Genomic DNA, 11397 nt, shown 5'->3' on the forward strand with positions numbered 1-11397 from the left:
CTGTCTTGTGTGTTCACCTCTCATCCTCTAGAGGGCGGTGTTGATGTTGCGGCTACTGTGAGGCAGATGTGGGTGGGTGCAAGGTTCCCTGAGCAGTCTGAGAGCCCTCTCCAGTGCTGAACCGGCTCCCTCGTGCACTGTTGTTGGAGAACCTGCAGGTGGTGCCCCTCAGGCAGGACCTGCGGGGCTGCTTCAGTTGATCACTTACTAAGTCCCTGCTGTGTGCCAGGCAGGGCTCTGGGTGCTGGTGACATGGCTTCCAAGACAGTTTCCAAATTTCAGAAGAGCAGAGTGTGGGATGGTGAGCCTGTCCCTGTCACTTGGCATTTAGAGTTAACAGTCTGATTAATAGCCCTGCTCATTTCACCACCCATCTCTTTATATTGTTTTGAAGTCAGTTGCATCCAGTTACATTTCAAAAGATAAGGACCCTTTTTCTTTTCAAAAAATAACCTCAGTGACTTCACACCAAAATAGTAACAATTGCTTAGTGTCAAATAGCTTACGTGAAAATTCTGTACACTGAAAACTATAAGACGTGGGTGAAAGAAATTGAAGACAAGTAAATGGAAAGATATGTTGTGCTCATGGATTGTAGGAATTAATGTTGTTAAAATGTCCATACTGCTCAAAGTGATCTTACAGAGACAATGCAATCCCTTTAAAACTTCCAACTGCATTTTTCACAGAAATAGGAAAAAAACGCTAAAATTTGTATGGAAACATAAAAGACCAAGAATAGCCAAAGCAATCTTGAGAAAAAGAATAAAGCTAGAAGCACTGTATTTCCTGACTTCAAATTATATTAAAAAGCTGTGGCAATTGAGACTGTGTGCTACTGGTGTAAAGCAAGACGGGTTAGTAGCGCTGAATAGAGAGCCCAGGAACAAACCCGTGCATACTTGGTCAGTTTTTGGCCAAGGAACCGAGAGTACAGTGGGAAGAGGATGTTCTCGTCAATCAGTAGTGTTGGGAAAACAGGATTGCCACATGCAAAAGAATGAAACTGGACTCCTGTCTTACCCTGTGTACGGAAATCAACTCAAAGCGGTTGAAAGCATTGAAGGTAAGACTGAAACCATGAAACTCCTGGAAGAAAACAGGGTAAGCTCCTTGGCATGGGTGTTGGCAGTGATTTTTTGGACATGACGACAAAAGCAAAGGCACCATAAGCAAAAATAAACAGGGGAGACTACATTCAAACAAAAGCTGCCCAGCAAGGGAAACCAACGCAATGAAAAGGCAGCCTATAGGTTGGGAGAAAGTGCAAACCACTATCTGATAAGAGCTTAATATGGAAAACATGCGAGAAACTCATACAACTGAATTCACAAAAAAGAAAAAAAAAACAAAAACAGGGCGAAGGACCTAAATAGACACTTTTCCAAAGGAGGCAGATGGTCCACAGATACAAGAAAACACGATCGTCAGGGAGGTGCAAATCAAAACCACAATAAGGCATCACTTCGCAACCTGGTAGGGTGCCTTCTCAAAACGACGGGCGCTGGTGAGGGTGTGGGGACCAGAACCCTTGTACATCGTTGGTGGGAGTATAAACTGGTCCAGCCACTATGGAAAATAGTCTGGAGGTTCTTCAAGAAGTTAAAAGTAGAATTACCAGATCATCCAGCAATCCTGCCTCTGAGTATTTATCCGAAGGGGGTGAAACTTACCTCCGAGGCATATCTGCATGCCCATATTCATCGTAACATTGTTCACAGTAGCTCAGGTATGGAAATGGGTAAATCTAAGTGTTCATCAACAGGTGGATCGATGAAGAAAATGTGGTGCGTATATATGCAGTGGGCTATTACTCAGCCATACAAAGGGAACCCTATCGTTGTGAGCCTGGATGGACCTCGAGGAAATTATGCTAACAGAAATAAGCCAGGCAGAGAGACAGATACTGCATGGTGCCATTTATATGTGGAATCTAAAAAAGAAAAATTGAACTCAGAAAGAGTAGGAAAGTGGTTGCTAGGAGACGAGAAATAAAGACCAAACCCCCACAAATAGCTTAGTTAATATTTCCATTTGCTTATTAGTCTCAGTTTGTTTTTTAAGTTGATTTGGACAAACAGACCACACATTGCATTTGCTTCATTTGTCTCCTAAGTCTCTTGATTTTGAAATACTTTCTGACTCAGTATAAAGAACTCTTACCCTTCACCGAAATTCCTGTGTGTGACTGATTTTTTTTCTGAACCACGTGAGTTAGTTGCAGACGTGTTTCATTATCCCATAACTTCAGCGTATCTTTGCTGTAAACCCGCCTCTTCTGAAATCACAGCCCAAGTATTGGCATTGATACAAGGCTCCCTCCACCCCCTGACCGCATTCTGCCAGGTGGCCCAGCAGTGCCCTTCACAGGTCAGCTGTTTCGTTGTCCTGCCGTTTGTGTTCACTCCCAGCTGAAGCAGTTCTCAGTCTGTCCTTTGTGATCTGTGACGTATTCGGGGGAGGACAGGTCAATTACTTTATGGAACATTCTTCAGTTTGGGTTTATCTGATGTGTCCTCGTGGTTTACACATCTCGACAAGGGTGCTACAGTGGTGAGCTCTGTTTCACTGGAGTACATCGAGAGGCTCGTGGTGTGGATTTGTCACCTTCCTAGTGAAGTGAAGCTCTACTTAAGTGTAACTGCCTCCACATCCCTTCACTTAAAGCTTAATAGGTATTTGGCAGGGAGACACTTCCAGACTGTGTATATGTCTCTTATCGAACGTGAGCTACCAGCTTTAGCATCTCTTGGCAATTTTTGCCTGGACCAGTTTTTACCATGAGAGTTGCAAGATGTTAATTTCCAATTTTCCTGCTCCTCTGCATTACTAGTTTGCGTTCTACGTTAAGCGCTTTCCCCTCTGTTCCATTTCTTTATTCAGTTATTTATGTCGTATGGACTCAAGGGTTCCTGTTTTATTTAGTAAGGTGTCTGTTACCGTCACTTGTTTTCTGGTCCGCATTGTCCTAGACTTGGCTGGTGGGAGCTGTTTCTGGTTGGTTCCAACATCCTTCCGCATGTCCCCACCATCCTACTTCATGCACGATGCTCCAGCCCTCAGGTCACCCCCGGAGCCCTGGTCCTTTTCGTGGAGCCTGGTAGTTAGAAGCCAAGATCTGGTATTTGGTGTGCTCACTGCTACCAGGAAATAAAGGTGTGTGTGTGCACAGGCTACATTTATACACCTGTATGTGTTACCTGTAAATTAACACATGTCACACCACCGCCTCTGATTTCAGCCCAACACGGTTCTGTTGTAGCCCCCCCTTCCATGTTTATCCTCCTTTCCCTCCCACGTAAGCACCAGGGCACTGGTTTTCCTCACTTCCGGTTTGTCCAGTGCACGACTCTCCCCCTTTGGCTGGGGCTGAAGGCCTCAGACTGTGGCCCCCTGACCCCTACGGGCTGTGCCCGCCCCCCGAAGACCCGCTGGCGGTGACGGCACAAACTTCAGCACCAACCAAAGAAAAGGGGAGCTCTTCGTTCTCTTAAAGTTTTTCCTCCATAGCTTCTTTAAGATGAGGATCTCTGGCCCATGCTGGTTGGAGAGTCTATTTCGTATGGCTGTGGTGGAGGCTAAACCCCATCTGGTCTGACGTGGCCAGAGTGGAGGCTATTGGTTAAAGTAACCTTAGCTCATCTAACAATGTAATACTGTGAAACAAATTAGAACCCTTGGTGTTTTCTTTGCAGTGAAGACGGCTAACATTTGTTAAGCTGAGATTCTTTGCGAACATTTTGTGTAGTTATAATCTGTTAGACGTGGGTAGATTGTCAAGACCAATATTGAACGGTGGAGCCAAGATTCAAACCCAAGTCTGTCCAGACTGCATCATCGATTCCATGGGCTCATTTGGTCAACAAAACAGCCTTGAGTATTTAGCCAGTTCCCCCCCCACCCCCCAATTTGACATCTAAGCAAAGCAAGGCCTATATAATAATAGTCGTCTGACGGGACACTGGCTGGCCTTTGCAAATGATGTTTACGTGATTTATTTATAGTAACTCATATCAGTCAGGTGTGATGGGAGAAACCACACGGTAATTTGAACGAAACACTTGGCAGCCAGTGTGTCAAGGTGGAGGCTGGTGTTTTTAGGTTGCTAGGACAAGACGCTCACTGATGAGCCCTTGTTTCTTTTTGCTGTTGGATAAAACCTTTTGCTCAGGGCAGACGGAGATCAGGAGGGTGAAGTGCATGCGGCTTACGTTGTGGGTCGTGCTCACACGGTCCGCCGCTGCAAAGGTCTGCAATCTCAGGAGTGACTACCGCGGTCAGACACGGAGCCGTGGAACCGCATAGCGTCGCCTGGTTCATACCCTGGATCATCGCCTGCTCTCAGTTCTTTCTGTGGGTTTGGGGAGGGGTGTTTCAGTTCGCCTCCCCTAGGCTGTCTGGGGTGGACAGCTCAGGAACTGGTCATAGTGGGAAGTACAGAATTGCACATCTGACCCCAGTGTTTGATTGCCAACACCAGTTTCCAACACCAGCACCTGCCACCCTCAGAGCCAAACTTTAGATTGTTTTAAAGCAGGGAACAAAAAGCTAATAAACACTGGAAAACAGCGGCCTTGCACTAAATTATCCGAGTGCTTGGGAAATTATGCAAATTCATGTTCCAATTAAATTTTTTGTAAGATTGTTATTGGTGTCAGAAGAAAGACTATACATTTTTAAATTAAATATCTGGGGTTTGTTTTTCCAGGTGGATTTTGGTTGCAAAAAATAGCATTTCCCAGTAACAATATTTCTAAATGTTTAAGCCAGTTTTAAACAATGACAAGTACAAACAATATGAAGGGTCCAGAGCACGCACTGATGGAATCCAGCCAGCACCGACATTCAGATATGCCTTGATAATTGATCATCCTTCATGATTAGCACTGGACCATTTGCATGGCCCAGTCTTTGGAGAGGCAGAGATGTAAAGTACAGATAAATATAGAACAGCACAATGATTTCAGCAAATCAGGTCTGGTGGGCGAGGGAAGGTCAGGGTGAGCTGCAGACTTGTCCTGCTTGTGAGGGAGGTGACAGCCGGTTTTGACGGGTGGATTCAGCAGCAATGTGTGTTTTAGTCGGGTTCCCTGGGAAACAGCCCCCGGGCTGGGGATTTGCAGGCAGGAAGTTTGGATCAGCACCTGAGGCTCCCGGAAGGAAGCAGGTCTGGGTTGTGTGGCAGGCGGGAGAGGAGGGCTTCCCGCCTGAGGACCGCACCTCCCCTGCACCACTGAGACGTGCTTGTCAAGTGGTAGAGAAACAAGAATAGAAAGTGACTCCCTACCCAGTGGAGGGAAAAGGTAACAAAATGTTGTCAGTCTAAGGGAGGGAGGAAAGGAAATAAGGATAGAAAGAACAAGAAAACACAGAAACAGAAAACAGGAAACAGCTCAAAAAATTGAAACGAGACCGACACAGGCAAATGGTAATGAGCGAGGGAGGTTCGGGTGTTTTACTTTAATGTTATTTTGAAAAGTCCAGCGTTCACGATGGTCAGTATTTGAGAGGCTCAGACCAGCAAGATGCCTCCCTACTCCTGGCCCAGCCCCCTCTGTCCCCCGTGAGGGCGACCAGCAATGGTAGTTTTCTGTCCGTCTTCCCAGAGATATTCCATGCAGGTGCTTTCCCCCTTCCACACAAATATGACTTCAGTACAGAATGTGCGGCTCCTAGCACTTTTTTTGTATTTAATAATACAGCTTGGAAGTTATTTCATGTCAGTACATCTGGAGCTTTGCACTTCCTTAAGGAGCAGAGGGCCCCCATTTAACCAAACCTTGTGAATAGACACGGGGTGTCTCTGTTCTTGGTTACCAACCCAAAAAGCCCACAAGAATTACCTTGTAACTTTCATTTCAAATACCGTACCTGGCAAGTGGGTTAGAAGAAAGTCCTAGCAGTAGTACTGATCGGTCAGGGAGCATGTGTATTTTAAATTATGACAGATACCAGGTGTGTTGACATTAATATCAAATAAAATAGAGTTCATTGCAAGACCCATTAAATGGGAAAAAACAAATACTTTATATTTTTTTATTTATAAAAAAAACTACCATGTACATATAATAACTTTTAACCTTTAAGCACTTTACAACAAAATATTGAAAAAGCAAAAAATATTACCAGTAGAAGAAATCGACAAAGCCACAGTTATATTAAGATAATTTAGTAAATGCACCTATCAGAAACTGACAAGTGGGGTGGAATATAAGGATCTGAGTATCAGGTAATAAGCTTGAGCAAACACAGTCATGAAACAGGACACAAACTCCTTGGGGGTGACCAATAATTCAAAAGCTTTTGAAAATATCAGTAAAATAGAGAAATCTTTGATAACTGCTCAAGAGAGATGGTGAGAGGAGCCACTACTGAAGAGACCCATAAGTGTGCCAGAACACGCCCATCCCCTCCCGCGCAGGCGCTTTGACGACGTGGGTGAAATGAAAACACGCAGGAAATCGTGTCACCAGCGCCGTTCCAGGAATGGGAGAGGAACCACAGCAGGAGTAACAACTGGAGACAAGGGACAGGCGGCTGGAGACGCACCCACCTCCTCGCCCCAAACAGGCACAGGCCCTGGGAGATTTTCAGCTGAGCTTTGTCACAGTTTCAGGAAACAACTGATTCCTATGTTAAATTCACTTTATAGAAAAAGCCAGAACGTTTCCCTGATCATTCTCTTCTGGTGAACCCGGGAGGCCACAGATGGACAAGGACACACACACAAAAGGAACCCCTGCTGCTGACATCACTACCGCGGATGTGAAAGGAGCTAAGTTAAATGTCAGTGAAGCAAGACCAGCAGGGAATTAAAGTAAGGGACACGCCGCGATGTATTCTCGGGGTATACAGTATTACATTCTCTACATGTATTACGTATTTTTATTAGGATTATATAATTATACAAATTTTTATTATACGATTTATATATTTTATATATATCGTATATATAATTGTGTATTTTATATATAGTAGATATAACTTACTACATATTTACATAATATGAATGTATACATTTAATATAGTTACATAAGGAACATTAAGAGGTTAAAGGAGCAAAATTGAAATAGTAAAACTTATAAAATTCAAGACTCAGTCTTTCCTTAAAAAATAACAATCAGCTAAGACTAGAAGGAAAGTTATTTAACTTGATGAAGGGTATTTATCAGAAATCCTGTATTGAACATCATACTTAATGATAAAAATATTAGAAGCAGGAACCAGGTAACAGACATTGCTCACTGTCTCGATCAGCCCACATGGACAGTCCTGGTCAGTGCAGTGAGACCACGAGAAGAGAGGAGAGGCAGTGGTGGGAGGGAAGGGGGAACACCGCCACGATCTGCAGGTCAGGTAATTATGCATGAAAATCCAGGTGGATAAACTGGAAAGGTATTAAAAAACTCATTTAAATAGTTTAGTGATTAGATAAAGATAAAAGACATCATAAAGATTTTAAAACAGTGACACATTGGGAAAAAATAATTTATATAATAGAAAACACATCATATCCATGCTTTGTAAACAGCTTCAAATCAATATGAAATGGACAGTTTGAGATTAAAGTAGACAGAGGACAGACAGGTAATTCACAGGAAAAGATGTGCAGGTGACCAGCAGAAAGCCCCGCTCATACTTAAGACACAAGAAACAGCAGCGCCAACAAACCTCAGTTACTCACTCATCGGAGGGCCAGAGCTGAAGGAATGCTAATGTCCAGGGAAGGCGATGGTAGGGAAATGCGGGCGTTCAGGTTGGTGCTGCCCCTGGGAGGGGGGCTTCCCCTGTGCTTCTGGTTTGACTCCGGGGAGAGATCGTGTTGCTGGCGTGATCCTGGGTCAAGTGAGGCCGGAGTTACGTCAGGGGTCCCCGGTGCTCTGGGACTTGGGCCCCAGGAGCTGCAGAAAGCCAGGAGTTGGGTGGAGAGAGCCCTCCCCGTCCTCTGGGCGCTGAACGGTGGCCAGGTGTGTTTGTGGAGGGCGGTTAGTCTCCGCCTACCTGGCTGTGACCCGCCAGAGTGACGGTCAGTCAGGGTCTTCACTAGCATGAGATACACAAGGAGTCAAAACAAAAGCCTCAACGATGTTGTCCCGCGTCGCCCAGAGTCTTGGGCTGAGCACCTCCCAGCGCTCTCACCAGCGGGAGCCCTGGGGCTCCTCGGAGGTGCTCACGTGCTGTTGCAAACCCTCGAGGTGGCATTTGTGCCTTTTCTTCCACATGCTCCTCATCAGTTGGCTTTGCTTTCCGTCCTACCCCAACCCCAGACAGCGGACTCTAGGTGCACAGGGAAGCTTGCCCTCCCCGGGCCCGGTGCTCAGAGGGCGTTGTTGAAGGACCGCTGGAGAGCAGACCTCAGCAGCGGGCGCCCTGAGTGACGTGATGCCTGCCTCTCGAGGGGACACTGACTTCTCTGGCCCTGCCTCAGGGTGCCGTTTGGAAGGAAGTGGGACTGGCGCTCTGGTCATCTGGTGGGGGGGGGCCTCTGCCCAGCTAGTCACAGGACTCAGGGAAGGGGCTAGCAGCCCCCACCTCCCCTGCCCCTGGGACACCAGCCTATTGCTAAACTCAAGGAGTCGGACCTGACCCAGGCGTGCCACTCCCACTGGGTTCCCCGTTCGCCAGCTAAGCCAACATCTGCTGAGTGCTCACGACCTCGTTCCAGCGTGGAAACGCGCCACCCGGTGGGCATCACTGCCTGGCACGTTTCAGGACGAGGCAACGGGAGGAAGTTCTCAGAGGGCTTTGCTCCGGAACAGAGCTGGGGTTTCTCTCCTGCCTCACAAGGCGGCGGTGTCTTGTGGGGATGTAGTTTAAACAGTGTATCTATTCAGCATTATAAATATGAATTTTACATTTGGAACACGACACTAAGATCATTAAAAAGTCATTAATTGCAGAAAATTAAGCTCATCGGAATCTTGGCCGGTGGCACTAGGGCAGAAGACCGCCAGCCGCACCGTCACAGGCAGAGTGCCACAATCTCCCGGAAGTGGTGAGGGCAGAGGTGCCAGATTCCATCCGAAGTGTTTTAAAAGCCCCCCTGGAGCTGCAGGACCAGAAACTTGGGCTGGTTTTGCGAGCACATTGGCCAGGTAGGCCTCAGATGTCCTTGGGCCCTTGGCCACGTCTCCCTCTTTGCCGTCAAGAAGGGACAGGATGGGGCGCACTCAGGGAGGGCAAATGGGGTTCCGGCGTGCTGCCTGGGGTTTCCCTTCCCACCCTCGACCGACATGCAAAGGCCCGCTTTGGCCCTCTGGGCAGCACACATGTGCCGTTGTAACTGGTGCATCTGCAGAACCCCGAATCCCTGGGCCAAAACAGTGCACCGTCCCCAAGGACAGCAGAGGGCTGCCCACACCGCATGGCGAGCGGGCCGCGATGTGCCCGACGCTGTACCGCGTGGCTTAGCTTCCCCAGGCTCGCACAGCACCAGGCTCTTAGCCTAGGGGACAGCAGAGGGCAGCTCTGAGTCGAGGCTGGATGGGCAGGATCGGAGGAGGGACCCGGGGGCCCGGCCGCCTGGGGCTGCCCCTGGGGAGAGAAGGGTGTGCTAGGAGCAGGTTAATTCTGACTACATGGAGAGGGGCGGGTGGGTGCATTTCGTGGCTTCTTCAGTGATGACCAGCGTGAGCCTCCAGTGCCGGAGAAGGTGGGTCCGCAGGGCCGGTGGGGACCAGCCCAGTGCTGCTCTAGGGCACACAGTTCTGCGGGCTTCCCACAGGTTCTTGTATGGGGCCAACTCCTGCAGAGTAGGGACCAGCTGCAGGCTACATGGCATCCTGGTATCCTTGAGTGCTAAAGGTCAGACCAACAGGAGATTAATGATGGCCTCTGAACAAACCCCGCCTTCCAGCCTCCCATCCCATTTCAACTGTGCCTGCGGGAGCAGAGCCAGGGAGAGTCACTGAAGTCTGAGCCTCCCTGAGCTGCTCACAGAGCCCAGCTCTCTGGGGGGGTGGCTCTGCCCTCCCTCCCTTCACTGGAGTTGGGGGTGCTGTGTCCACTCCGGGCCCCCAGGAGTTACAGTGGAACAGAATGCCACCAGATCTATTTGCGGTTGTGTACTAGACAGAGAGCATCACTCTGCCCTTTGATTGAGAGGCATTAGGGAGTGAATTGTCCCTGGGGGATGGGCAATAATGAACGACTCCACTTTCCGGCTGAGGAGGAGAAGCAGCCCAGCAAACCAGCCCCTTCCAGCCCCCAGGTGACCGCTGGGCAGGCTCCTCTGAGCAGCAGCGGTCAATCCTCAGCGTCCCAGGTCCTGAGTCAACCCTTTAGCGGCTGCCCCCGCTGCATCCCCGCCCTCTGGTCAGGCACCCAGACATCTTCCCCAGGCTCTCCCCACAGGCCACGTGTGGGCGGGTGGGCACGGTGCACCCCCCCACCCCCACCGGGCCCTGCAGCCGCACTGTCTGTCACCCTCCCGGGGAAAGCCACCGCCAGGATGAGCACTGTCAAGAACACGTGTTCGTGGTCCCCAGAAAAAGGACTGGCAGGAAAAGTGCTCCACCTCTTTGCTCCCTGGAATTCTATCTGTATTTCAAAATTCCTGCCGAAGCCCACAGTCTAAGGCATTGCATTATTTAAAACTCAAATGAATTTCAACCAGAACCTGAATGTGCACGTTATAAGCGGAGGCCAGTCCTCAGATCTTCCCCTGGTTCCCAGGAGACCAGGCCTGGAGGTCCGGTGGGAGGAGTGCTGGGCAGAATCCGAGGGGCACTAGGGTGGGCTCCCTCAGGCCTGTGCTCACACAGCCACGTGGCCAGCTGCCAGTGGGACTGCAGGTGGTGACAGTCACCCCAAGGGTCTCAGTCCCCTCACTGCTAAAACAAGGGGGCCAGACCTGTTGACCTTTGCTCTCTGTCCAGCTTAGAAGATCAGTGATTTGATGGGTGGATATTAGCAATGTGACTGCACTAGACCTACATTTAATACAGTCTGAGTGTGCGCACGTGAGTGTGCATGTGCGTGTGTGTGTGTGCGTGTGTAGGGCACTCAAAGTCAAAACTGATTTTTACTATCTCGGGGTGTGGAAGGTTTTTGAAAATATGACCCCAAACCCAGAAACATGAAAGAGAAGATTCATGAATCCAGCTTCATCAGAATCTCCTGGATAGAAAAAAGCCTGTAAAATAGTCAAGACAAAGGATGAACTGAAAGGCACGCCACATCAAAGGGCTCATTTCTTTACTAAAGAAGAGTGCCTCCAACCAAAAAGGAAAAGATCAATAAGCAGAGAAATAAGCAAGATCTATAGATACTAATGGCCAGTAAACATGTAAAATGTGCCCAAACCTGTAAGAGGAGCAAACTTCAGCAACGAGACACAGCTTGTCTTTCTCTGTAACACTACTGGCAAGGCATCTGGCACTCCTCTGATGGGCGTGC

The sequence above is a fragment of the Vicugna pacos genome, chromosome 3 (genome assembly GCF_048564905.1).
Source record: "Vicugna pacos chromosome 3, VicPac4, whole genome shotgun sequence".
Classification (NCBI taxonomy): domain Eukaryota; kingdom Metazoa; phylum Chordata; class Mammalia; order Artiodactyla; family Camelidae; genus Vicugna; species Vicugna pacos.